The sequence below is a fragment of the Giraffa tippelskirchi genome, chromosome 6, assembly GCF_054371585.1.
Source record: "Giraffa tippelskirchi isolate mGirTip1 chromosome 6, T2T-mGirTip1v1.2.pri, whole genome shotgun sequence".
NCBI lineage: Eukaryota > Metazoa > Chordata > Mammalia > Artiodactyla > Giraffidae > Giraffa > Giraffa tippelskirchi.
Genome location: NC_137280.1, coordinates 132,341,875 through 132,352,939, shown reverse-complemented (window position 1 = coordinate 132,352,939; position 11,065 = coordinate 132,341,875). Strand labels below are relative to the sequence as shown.

Below are 11,065 nucleotides of genomic sequence, written 5' to 3'. Positions count from 1 at the left end.
TATTTTGAAAATTAACCCCTTATCTGACATATGGTCTGCAAATATTTTCTCTCATTACACAGATTGCCTTTTCATTTTGTGGATTTTCATTTTGTGTTCCTCAGGTCCCCCCCTAACTTGGATCCCTTGGTGTTGTCTGGGAGCCTGAGTCCTCAGAACCACAGGAACTAGCCACTGCTGAGATATGCCAGGAGCCTGAATTTGCTGGAACCCATCGGGAGCTGACCAGTGTCACATGAGCTAGGCAGTGCTGAGTCAAGACAGGATGTGGGTTCATAGGGGTCCTTTAGGGGTCTGTTCCCATGGGAGATCCACAGGGTGGGCCCAAAGCCTGGAGTTGCTGGAGCTGTCTGAGATTTTGGGAGCCTGAAGTTACTGGAGTGGATTGAGAACCTGAGTTCATGGGAGCTTCCTGGAGCCAAGAAGCCACCAGTGACCACAGCCATCAGAGTGGGCCAAAAACCTGAGTTCACACAGCTCTCTGCAAGCTGAGGAAGCTGCCTGGACCTTGAGAGCTGTGGGAGGAGGGAAGGGGAACTGGAGCCAGCAGGTGGCTGGGTGAACCTGGGGCCTGAATTAGTGCAGCTTGCCAGGTGCCTGGTGCCAAGGATGCCACCTACAGTCACTGGAGCCACTGGACACGAGAGTAACTTAGGGCCTGTGTTCACAGGAGCCCATGTGCTTGGGGCCTGGGTGCAACAGGGACCTGTATTCCCAGGAACCTCTAGGGGGCACAGCCATGGGCGGGGCCTGGGTCGCCGGAGAAGGCTGACTTCCTGATGAGTGGGTTTCCGGTTGTGGAGGCTTCTGGGAAATTGGTGCTGAGGAGGAGGACTCGGGCCACTGGAGGAGGTAGGTAACGGGTGGTGGGTCAGGGGGAGGACCAGGAGTAGGGAGGTGGTGAGTGAATCGGTTTTTTTGGTTCATGGGGAACCCACTGGCAAACTGGTGACAAGGGTACGCCTTTGAGGCTGCAGGAGCTGCCTGGGGTGGCTAGAGTTGGCCAGCACTGGCATAAGGTTGGAAGGGCTTGAGTTCCTGGCGCCAGCGGGGAGACACGTAAGGCTTCAGGAGGGGATCAGATGCTGGGGCGAGCCAGCTCTGGAGTCCTTAGTGGATTCTAGTGCTCACTTTACTCTGCTTCTCCCATGAGCTGCATGGGCGTGGGAGAAGAGTATGGGGCTACTATGAATTTCTCTGTCTTACTCTCCTCAGTGCGCCCTTTCTTATCACTATGCTTCACCAAGGTGCTGGTCGACCTTCACCTGGAATTCCAGATTCTTGAGAGGGTTATTTTTCATGTGCAGATTGTTGTTAAAGTTGACATTTCTTGGCTGAAGGTGCTGAGTGGCAGGGGGCATGATTCCTAGCTGTCATTTTGCTGAAGTACTGTGCACTGAGTCTTTTTCTGAGGGCCATGCTTCACAGTTACTGGGAACTCGTCTGTTAAACTCTCTAGTCCTGTTATTTCTAAATTGATTCCTGCTGTTCTTGAGGTATTAATGAGGTCGAGAAGACTAGGCCTTCCAAATGTGTCAGGTGGAGCTGGAAGTCAATCTGCTGAAGATGGGACTCTTTAAAGAAGGTAATTCTGGATCTCTTGATTCATCTACTAGGGAACGGCCGAAGTGTTATTGATAGAATTGGATGTCCTTGATATTTCTGTTTTATTTCCCAACAGTCAATGATGGCATCTCATTAATGATAAATATGTCCTTTTTACTTCTGATTTTCCAGTTTCTCTGATAAACAGTTTTACTGGGCCTTGTGTTAATCCTTTGAGTTACCAGAGGATGTTGAAAACAGTGAAATTAATCACTAGACTTGTTACCGAAAGATGAGTGAGGTTGGGCTGCTTGCTGCTCTAAAGCCAATAAACAGGCCAAGTTGGTGGAAAGGAAAATTTGCTTATTTCAGATGCTGGCAACTGCGGGGGAGGGCAAATGTCTGTCCAAAGGCCAACTGCCTCCTGGCGTTCCCCCCACCACCACCCCCATCACTGCAACCAGTGGGACAGAAGCTTTTATACACAGTTTGGAGGGGGTTACATGCAGAAGCAGCACAATCAGCTCTGACAAATTGGTCATTGATGATCTGACCAACATCATCTTGGGGTTATTTTAGGTACAGTTGATCTTCAGTTCCAAGGTCTGTTTGTTCCCATTTCTTTGAGGCCAGTTCTCAGAATTGAGGCCGCTTATGTTGTGGGTACAGTCCGGTCATCATGTAGTTAATTTCTTTACCCTGATGTTTTAGTGTCTACAAGACAGCTCACAGGAGGTGGCTCAGAATGTTATCTATAGCCCTTGAAAAATGACTAATGGTCCTTGACTATGCTTAGTGACTACATTATTATTATTTGGTCTCCTTTGACTGTTTTCCTTTGTTTCTGCACTTTGCATTTCTCTGATTAAACTTATTCTTTGACTAAAGTTTTCCACAGACACCAGACAGACAGAGGAATGGGGGAGTTGGGGTGGGCAAGGACCATAGGGTCCTGCTCCATTTCAGAATTTTTTTTTTTTTGTCAACTTTGTGATCCCTGAGTTTGTAACTTTTTTGTAGTTCCCGACTGTAATGACCTTTCTCACCCCAGGATATTTGAGTCTTCCTCATTACTTAGAGCATGAGACTTGAAAAGACCATTGTATTTAGAGGCTAGAGATCTGGGTACTCTCTACATTTCTGTAATTAAGCAATTTGACTGACTTTTCTTTCATTTCCTGACTTTGAATTGTTTTTTAGTTTATAAACTTTTATAACTAGACTGAGTGATCTTTCTTAGCTCAGTTAAACCCTGATAATCTGATTTATTGGTTATAAATTCCATGTCATCCAATATCAAGAGTAAATTACATGATGACTCTGATGAAGGATATGACTGTAAAAACCCACAGATATGACAGTTGTCACTAGGAGACAGACCCAAGTATTCTTGGCTCCTTTGTCATAAATTAATTGACCATATATGAGTGAGTTTATTTCTGACCTCTCTATTCTGTTAATTCGTCTATGTGTCTTTTTTATGCCCGTACCATACTGTTTTGATTACTATAGCTTTGGAATATATTGATAGGTTGAAATCAGGAAGTGTGATGCTTCCAGCTTTGTTCTTTCTCAAGATTGCTCTGACTCGTTGGAGTCTTTAGTGGTTGCATATGAATTTTAGGGTTTTATTTATTTATTTTTTTGTATCTTAAAAATGCCATTGGAATTTTGAGAGGGGTTTCACTGAATATGTAGAATATGTAGGGCTTCCTTCGGGTAGTATGGACATTTTAACAATATTAAGTCTTCCTTTCCAAGAACATGAAATATCTTTCCATTTATTTGTGTCTTCAGTTTTTCTCATCAGTATTTTATTGTGTCTAGTGTGGAAGTCTTTCACCTCCTTGGTTACATTTATTCCTAGATTTTTTTTTTTTTTATGCAATTGTATTGGGATTTTTTTTTTAATTTCTCATTCTGATAGTTTGTTGTTAAGAGTATAGAAATGCAACTGATTTTTGTATATTCATAGTTTTTCCTGAAATTTTACTAAATAAGTTTATTAATTTTAACAGTTTTTGTTTTTGTTTTGGTGTGTTCTTTAAGTTTTTCAGTATATAACAACATGCCATCTGCAAATAGAAACAGTTCTATTTCTTCCTTTCTCTTTTGGATGATTTTTATTTCTTTTTCTGGCCTAATTGCTCTGGGTAGGATTGCCAGTACTATTTTGAGTAAAAGTGGTGAAAGTAGGCAACTTTGTTACCATTATTAAAGAAAACAATGTTCAGTTTCACCATTGAGCATGATATTAGCAGTGGACTTGTCATATATGGCCTTTATTATGTTGAAGAAAGTAATAAAGTACCTCAGTACCCAGTTTTTTGAGCATTTTAATTAGGAATGAATGTTGAATTTTGTCACATGCTTTTTCTGCATCTATTGAGATGACCATCTGATTTTCATATCCTCAATTTGGATTTGTCTAGTGTTTTTCTAATTACATGGGATTATAAGTTTTTGTGAGGATAGAATACTGGCTCTCTCTCTCTCTCTCTCTCTCTCTATATATATATATATATATATATATATATATATATATATATTTATATAACTTGAATATCTACTAATATCACCAGCTCTCATCCAGTACCATGTGACACTGTATTTTTTTAAGTTTCTCCCCTCGCATGTATCTACTTTAACACTTTATCAATGAGAAACCTGGTTCCCACTATCCATTATTCATTTCCTTGTTTGTTAAATCCCAGTGTTTATAACCAAGGAAGCCACCAGGGAAGCCCATACACAGTGTTTAGAATTGTCTAAATCAAAACTAATACTGTATTGTAATTCTTATAATACATACAAGTAAGGTATCTGACAAGAGCACAAAGAACGGCTGGGGTTGGGGGAATAAAAATGCACTGTTGTAAAGTTCTCACTTTATAAGTCCTTCAAATTTCTATATAAAATTTAGAATCCATTATAAACACCCAAGCAAAGAAATTCCAGAAATTTTGATTGGGATTACATTCAGTTCATAGATCTATTTGGAAAGAACTGATGTCTTCATAACAGTGTCTTCCAATCATGAATTTGGAGTATTCCTGACCTTATTTAGATTTTCTTTAATTTTGTTTAAGACCATTTTATAGCTTTTGGTAAAGAAATATTTCCTATGTTTTGAGAAACTTATTCCTAAATAATTTTGTTTATTGTGTTGTTGGATATGGTTTCATATTAGATTTTTATTTTTATGTATTATTTTTTTTTCCTATAGAGATAAGTTGAATTTTTATATATGTTGATCTTGTATATGGTAACTTGATAAGTTAGTTAATGTATGGGTTGGGTACTTAGAGAAGCAGGCATCAAGACAGAGATTAAAAGTGCAAGTGATTTACTGGTGAGCAGCCTTGAAAGATAAAATGGAGAGTGAGTACAAGTAGCTAAGGAAAGATGCTATGCTCTGATGGACATCTGACATATATGAAAGGAGATGGAAAAGTGAGAAATATAGGATAAAGAGACCCTAGACTTCAGTGAACCTCTGAGAAATCCTCAGTGAACCATAGAAGAGCATTGTTTCAACCCAGCCCCTGTGGTGGATCTGAAAGTCATTGAATCTGATGACCGCCAAGTATGGGCACTCCTCATAGCTGATCAAGTTCTTTCTTAAAGGAAGATCCAAATTGTGTATACAACTTTGGCTGCCATGATTCCCTGTTTGTGTTGCATAGGTGTCACCCTTTTTTATAATCCATATTAATTCCACTTATCTCAGCTACGCTGACTATGACCAATTTTGATGGTCTCAATGTCTCATTTGCTGGTGTAAGTCAAGCCATTATTCCTAAGGTATTGGAGCTTCTGGTAAACATAGATTACCCAGGGTGGAGATTCCCACTTACCGCTTATAGTCACAATTGGGAGAGGTAGTAGCAAGTGACATCCATGTGGATTAACTGAGATTCATACATATTTCTTCTTGTCCTTGCTTTTTGTAAATACACATCTACCAGTTGATTAGAGTCAATTACTCCAACCAAAATAAATGACTCTTCTTATCGATTACTGTTCCTTGGACACAGAGTCCTTTGTTTCAAGTGATAATTTTAGTTTTTGTTCAATGGGACTCTGTGAGAATGTGCTTTGTAGGCCAGTACCTCTTGTAAGCACAGTGTCCAGAGTTACAAGGACTGAGAAGTATAAAGTCCCCAGTGGTACATTGGGAGAGATGATTTGTGGGACAACTCCTATCAGAAGATTGATGTATTGTTTTTATTGAGGACGCAGTAATGTATAGTGGTCTCTTGATTCAGTGTATGCTATATTCTGAAGGATCCATTGTCTACAGTCTGGTGCTTAGACTGTGCTTTCAGCAGGTTATTCCAGTGCTCAAGAATGTCAGCAGCTTCTGGTTGGTACTGTTTGTGATATGCAATTGTAACCCATAGTCATGAACTCATTCCAGTGACACATTTGCTGTGAATGTGAGTGGCTAATATGTTGTGTAGAGTCCCAAGATTGTGAACCTGGTACCCTCTAAGCTCCTGGATAGTAGTGTTGATTGAGGTTTTGCAAGCTGGAATTATAAACCCACATCTGAAATAAGTATCTGTTCCTGTGAGAATTAACCACTAGCCTCTCAAGAGCGGGGGACTAGAGGAAATTTAATGTAGTCAAGTTGTCATCAAGTTGACAATTGGTTGATAATTGGATCTCAATATGACTATTCAGGGCTTCCCTTGTGGCTCAGCTGGTAAAGAATCTACCTGCAATACGGGAGACCCAAGTTTGATCCCTGGGTTGGGAAGATCCTCTGGAGAAGGGAAAGGCTACCCACTCCAGTATTCTAGTCTGGAGAATTCCATGGACTGAGGAGCCTGGCGGGCTACAGCCCATGGGGTCGCAAAGCGTCAGCCAGAACTGATTGACTATCACTAACACCACCGAGGCCACCCCACAGTGTGAAATATCAGACTCAGAATAACAAATACTTTATGATATCATTTATATATGGAATCTAAAAACAGACAAAAAAAAGAGCTCAGTTGAGGGTGGACAAAATGGGTGAAAGGGTCAAAAGATATAAACTTTGAGTTATGAATAAAATAAAATGTAATGTACAGCATGATGACTATAGTTAATAATTCTGTATTGCATATTTGAAAGTTACTAAAAGAATAGATCTTAAAAGTGCTCATCACATGAAAATAGAATAATTATGTGTGGTGACTGATGTTAACTAGACTTATTGTGGTAATCATTTCTCAATATGTATAAATATTGAATCTTTATGTTGTACCTCTGGAACTAATACGTCAGTCATACCTCAATTAAAAAAAATACAAAGGACATGATACTACCCTGTTGATAATTAGTGAAGTACTCATTGAAGTGGTTCTGAGTTGCTCCACAGCTTTTATGTCAGTAGCTATATACATCAACTGATTTTATTCTGTAATCTCTGATTTTCCATAGCCTACATTTTTGGGGGACCTCTGGTTATAAAACAAAGTATGATATTTAAAATATTGTGAAAAATTAGCTCATTATTAAATCATTGGTGTAAACACACTTTCTTTGTATTTATATAACCACTATAGAATTCTTAAGCCTGCCAAACTCTCCCTTCTCTCTAATAAAGGGAATTGTGTGTGAGAGACTTAGCACTTTTCAATGTGCTAGTGCACCTGACTGATACAGACTTAAAAAATCTTTCTCTCTATGTTTTACCTAAATGGTTCTTTTCCCATAAAATCTAAGGGAGATTTATTCTCTAAGTAGCTGTGATTGATTCTCATTCCTTTATTGTGTTATAAAAATCTTTCTCTCCTGTTAGGGGAGAGGTATATGCCACTTTGTTCTATGTTCAGATAGAATGATATGTTCAGAGCCTATCATTGTTCTATGTACATATCTGCTAGATATGTAATTGTACTAGACTGCAACTTTACTACTCATTCAAGAAGTTCAACTACCACAAACCTTCTAAATGCTAAGTTGCTGTACCAGGACACTATGCAAAAATGGAAACACAATGCTCAGTATTCCAAAAGTTCCAGGAACAACCTGGCAGATCACTGTGTACCCTTCCTATGATTTCCCCACTTTTAATGTTCTTCCCACTGTCTCCTTTCTTGGACACAGTGTTCCCCATCTCTGCCCTCAGGGGCTGTGCTTTCCCTTTGCTCTGTTGGCTGTGGAATTTGCTTTGATGGAGTCAGTGTGATTCATTTTCCAGGGTCACACTGTGCCAGTCCTCACAAAGTGTACTTGGAAAAGTGCCTCCATTTGGAGATTTATTATTTCTCTATGCTCACTTTCTTCTGAGGTGATCTTTCATGAGTTATTACTTTCCAGTCTTTAAAAAAATGTGCTTTTCTGATAAGAAAGAGCAGAGGACATGTGGTGTGTAAGGCAGTATGTCAATCCATAGTCCATCAGGAGTGACTATATATCTAGGAAGGTGATCACACCTTAAAAAGTGAATACAAATTTCATGTTCCATTTTCTCTTCTAGTAATTATGAGAGAAACGTTTATTTCTTTATTTCCATCAATTCTAAATCAATGTTTTATTTTTCTTGAGTATTTGTAGGGTGGAGGAAGAGAGTTTGAGGTAAACTGACAGCTTCATTGCAGGCTCCTTAAAGAAGTTGACTGATAAAATGAAATCCAATCTTCTCTCTGTAGGGAATATGTGAAAAGTATGAAAAGGATGCACGTCTTTTATCCAGACAGAATGTACCTGTGTTCCTTTTTAGAATTGGGTTTCATGTGGTAAAGCTGAACTCTTTGATCTCCTCAGTTCTGTTCACCCTTGACTCTCTAATTAATGCAAACCAACTCCAGTTCTGGTATAGATAGGAAAGACTATGTTAGAAAAACTTCAGTGCAGCTCTGTTATCCCTAGTGACAAACAACCTGAAAGTTGCTCAGTCATGTCTGACTCTTTGTGATCCCGTGGACTATACAGTCCATGGAATTCTCCAGGCCAGAATACTGTAGTGGGCAGCTGTTGCCTTCTCCAGGGGATCTTCACAACCCAGGGATCAAACCCAGATCCCCTGCATTGCAGGTGGATTCTTCACATCTGAACCACCAGGGAAACCCAAATCGTTGTCCATGATTGTTAAGAGAAATCAAATATGTAATAGTGTAAAGAGAAGGGGAATTGGATCAAGAAGTTATGAATTTATTTCCTGTTTTTTATGTTCAAAATATGTGTGTCTTGAGCAAGTAATTTCTCCACTCTGCACGTGAATTGATATAATGCAGTTTACTCAGCAATACTTTAAATGCCTACTTGTGCATTTAACCCTATTCAAGGGGACTATAATCTATATTTAAGCAATGATCTCTGTCTTTGTAAAACTTACATGCCACTAGAAGAAACACATAGTAAGGTTAAGGCCTAATAAAGAAGTAAATTTTATAGAATATTAGAAAATAATAATTAATTTCTAAAAAAGTAAGTAGGTTAAATGGAGTGTTGAAACAGGAATGTGTGTAGTAACAAATAAGATAATCAGGATAATCTGAGGGCCTTGCATTTGAACAAAGACTTAAAAGAGGTAAGGGATTTAGCCAGACATTTATCTGCTAGAAGAGGATTCTAAGCAAAGGGAGGAGCTAGAGTAAAAGTCCTTAGGCTGGGATCTAGAGCATGGCATGATTAAGTAACAGCAAAGAGACTTGAGTATTAGCTTGGCTGAAGGAGAGGCAGCTGTGTGGCCCTAGAGGGGCTGTGAGGGGAAGCCCCACGTCCAAGGACAGAGAAGCCCCAGCAGGACGGTTGGCACTGTAGCAGCAGCTGCGTGGAGCTGGAGCAACTTTGAGAAGATACCCCCATGTCCAAGGGCAAAGGAGAAGCCCCAGCAGAACTGTAGGAGGGGCGAATTCACATTTAGACTCAAACCCCATTCCTGCCAGAGACGCTCAGAGGGCTCAAACAAACTTTATGTGCACCAGGACCCAGAGACCCCACAGAGACTGAGACAGAACTGTGTCTGAGTGTCTCCTGTGGAGGTATGGGTCAGCAGTGGACTGCCACAGGGGCAGGGGCTCTGGGTGCAGCAGACTTGGGTATGGCTGGATGCAGAAGACTTGGGCATGGCATGAGCCCTCTTGGAGGAGGTCGTCATTAACCCCACCATAGAGCTGCCAGAACTTATACAGGACTGGGGAAATAGATTCTTGGAGGGCACAAACATAACCTTGTGCACACCAGGACCTACGAGAAAGGATCAGTGACCCCACAAAAGACTGACCCAGACTTGTCTGGGAGTGTCCAGGAGTCTCCAGCGGAGGCGTGGGTCAGTGGTGGCCTGCTGCAGGGTTGTGAAAGGTTTCTGAACCACAAAAGACGCCAGGATTCTTGGCCTCTAGAGGAGAAGAATTAAATCCAGGGCCAGAGATGAGGATCGCTCAGAGCTTTTGTGTAATAGAGTTTTATTAAAGTATAAAAGGGATAGAGAAAGCTTCTGACATAGACATCACAAGGGGGCAGAAAGAGTGCCCCCTTGCTAGTGTTAGCAATGGAGTGATATACCTTTCAATTAGTTATTACAATGAATCAAAAGAATGTCTCAAGTTTGTGAAAATTTTACCAGACCCACTCCCACAATTTACATATTAGGATAACAGGGTTAGAATTTAACAGTAGAAAGATCCTACCAGACCTACTCCCATAATATACATTCTAAGATTTCAGGATTAGTCAGAAGGTTTTCAGGAAGGAGAAACTATCCTCCAGGAGGATACATTGTTGTTGTATAATCCCTAGTACAGAGTTTGAACTGAGTGTGTAATTGACTAAGACTAAGGAATGTAGAGGAAAATAAAAACGTTTGTCCTTTTCTCCTCCTTGAGAATTCCAGACCTCTATCTCTACTTTGAGAGCCCCAGACCCTTCTTTCCTTGGGAACCCTGGACTTCATATCAGTCTGCCTAGGAATTGACTCTGTCAGTTGGGGACATTTGAGTGTAGCAGTGCATACATGGGACCTTTTGAAAGAGGTCGCCATTATCTTCATTACCTCCACCATAGTTTGGCCTCTGGTAAGTCACAGGGAGGGAACACAGCGCCACCCATCAACAGAAAATTGGATTAAAGATTTACTAAGCATAGCCCCGCCCGTCAGAACAAGACACAGTTGCTCCCTTCTTCAGTTTCTCCCATCCAGAAGCTTCCATAAACCTCTTATCCTTCTGCATTAGAGGGCAGACAGACTGAAAACCACAATCACAGAAAACTAACCAATCTGATCACATGGAGGACAGCCTTGTCTAACTCAGTAAAACTATGAGCTATGCCGTGTAGGGCCACCCAAGATGGATGGGTCGTGGTGGAGAGTTCTGAAAAACGGGGTCCACTGGAGAAGGGAATAGCAAACCACTTCAGTATTCTTGCCTTGAGAAGCCCATGAAGAGTATGAAAAGGCAAAAAGATAGGACACTGAAAGATGAACTCTGCAGAGTATGAAAAGGCAAAAAGATAGGACACTGAAAGATGAACTCTGCAGGTCGGTAGGTACCCGATATGCTACTGGAGATCAGTGGTGAAATAA

General features: G+C 40.6%; 1 protein-coding gene across 3 annotated transcripts in view; it reads left to right on the top strand.

The window, feature by feature from the left end:
• The first annotated feature begins 799 nt into the window (after positions 1-799).
• LOC145508636 (uncharacterized) overlaps positions 800-11,065 on the top strand; it is a 331,084-nt gene continuing 320,818 nt past the window's right edge. For all 3 annotated transcript variants that reach the window (XR_014055489.1, XR_014055490.1, XM_081495654.1), the window contains exon 1: positions 800-852. The gene's annotated coding sequence lies outside the window, so the exon portion shown is untranslated. The remainder of the gene's footprint in view (positions 853-11,065) is intronic.